The 2,074-nt window shown below is 43.7% G+C and overlaps 1 protein-coding gene across 1 annotated transcript in view; it reads right to left on the reverse strand.

The window, feature by feature from the left end:
- The window catches only part of gata3 (GATA binding protein 3), a 15,167-nt gene extending 14,296 nt beyond the window's left edge, over positions 1-871 (reverse strand). Inside the window, exon 1 of the mRNA XM_015054024.1 lies at positions 701-871. The gene's annotated coding sequence lies outside the window, so the exon portion shown is untranslated. The remainder of the gene's footprint in view (positions 1-700) is intronic.
- Between the last annotated feature and the right edge of the window lie 1,203 nt (positions 872-2,074).

A 2,074-nucleotide genomic window follows, 5' to 3' on the forward strand; every position in this document is an offset into this window, starting at 1 on the left:
CCCCTTTATTTAACCCATTTTTGAGTTTTCAAAGGGGGGGGTTCCCTTTAAAAAATCCCCCCAAAATTAAAAAAAAAAATAAAAAAAAAAAAAAAAAAAAAAAAAAACTCCCAGCAGCGACGAAAGCCGGGATCCGACCGGCTGGCGGCTCTGTTCACAGCGTCAGATATTTAAAATTTTAAATCTAATTTTGGAGATTTATTTTTTTCAGGCAGAATTAAATAAAAAAAAAATAGAGAAATGTGCGCCGCATCTCCTCTGTGATGCTGCCCTCATTTCTGCGCCATATCGATGCAGAGAGCGGACTGAGATGGAGGAAGAACAGCCGCCGGCAAGGTAATCAGATCGATTTCACGGCTGGAGCGGCTCCCCGGCCGGAACCGCCGTCATCAGCCTGAGAGGCAGGTAATATGCCGCTAAAACTCCTCATCTGCGCTATTATAGCGGCGGCGGCTGAAATTTGGGGGAATGGGCGGCGGGTCGGTCCGGAGAGAGGCGCGGAACGCGGCGCTGAATCAGTGTTGGCTCGGTTCGGATGGAGGCTGATTGAGAGGCCGCCGAATCCGAAACGAAAAACCAAAAAAATGAAATTGTGTCTGAATATTTCTGATTCTGATTCAAAGCAAAAGTTTCCATCATTCAGAGGAGCCGCAGCAGCAGAATCCGAGCAAAGCGAGCTGCACATGGAAAAGCTACTGACCTGACCGCTGGACGCCGCGCCGCTTTTCTTCTTCTTCTCTTTTCTTTTCTCCTTTTTTGGTTTGTTTTTTTCCTCCCCTGCAGATGAGAAGAAAGACTGACATGCAGATGGAGGCGCCGATGGCATTTAGAGACAGGCGGGGAGAGAGAGGCTGAGAGGGCGAGAGCTGTGGACGGGAAGAGCACACACACACACACACACACAGAGGCTTCTTACTGCGCGCTCCCGCTCGTGCACGCGCCAGGCCCTGGCACGGTCCCGGAGTCATCAGCCTGATTATAAATAAGAAACGCGCGCGCACGCATGTAGGCTACCGGGGCACGGCGGCGCGCGCGCACGCGGCCTCGCCTCTACTGTATGAGCAGCTTCCGGCTCAGAAAGCAACTAGATGCGGCTCCAGCCAATGGGAAGAGGCCTGCATCACAGGGTTAACTCTCAGGCTTCACGTTCTCCCTCATTATTCCGTTTCTTTGACATTTTTAGGAACATTTGAGACGATTTTTATCTAAATCTATCGATTGAATATTGAAAATAGATCCGTTTCTCTTTTGATCAAAAAATAACACCCCGGTGTGTTTTAAATGTTTCCCTGTTCTTCAATAAATTCAAGCTTTTTTCATGTAAAGAATTTATTTTAGACTAAAAATAGATTTTTTTCACAATGTTCTTTTGTTTTATCTGATAAATCTAAACCAGTATTTAAAATGTTCTCATCCTGAAGAAATATTCACCTTAGAACCAATTTTAATGGGAAATCTGTTCATTTTAATCTGAAAATAATTTTTCTTACAATGTTTATTTGTTTAATAATTTGGTTTTTAATTGAATATGTATCCAGATTAACCTATATATCTATTTTCTCATCTATTTGTTGATGTTTTCATTAATAAATCAAGATTAAAGGCCTGGAAGCTTTTAGAAACGCCTCTTTTCAAAATAATAGAAGAATTTCAACCTTTTTAAACTGAAACTGGTTGATTTTGAATCTACTTTTCCACCGTTTGATTCGTTTTAACCAACAGAAAACAGATGTAAGATCTTCAGGGCCTTTTGTTTGCTTGTTTATTAAATAAATATCAGTTTTAGAATAAAAAGCGGTATTAATTATTGAACTGTGCTGATAGCAGTGATCTGCGCCGCGGCTGCTTCAGTGACACGGAGCTCCGCGTCCCTTTGTGCTGCAGAAGGAGCCGCTGCGCCACAAAGGACAGAGAAGTGCAGCTGCACGGAGACAAATAAAGCCAGAAACGCGGCGGGGTGGGGATGCAGGCTGAAATGCAGCACAATGTGATCGCAGCAACACGTTGGGTCTGCTGGTTATTTATTTTTTTTATTTTTTTTTTGATGCCAGAGAAGAAGAAGAAGGCGCGAGCG

Source organism: Poecilia latipinna, unplaced genomic scaffold (assembly GCF_001443285.1).
Source record: "Poecilia latipinna isolate Pla-1442-1.1 unplaced genomic scaffold, P_latipinna-1.0 Scaffold1224, whole genome shotgun sequence".
NCBI classification, from domain to species: domain Eukaryota; kingdom Metazoa; phylum Chordata; class Actinopteri; order Cyprinodontiformes; family Poeciliidae; genus Poecilia; species Poecilia latipinna.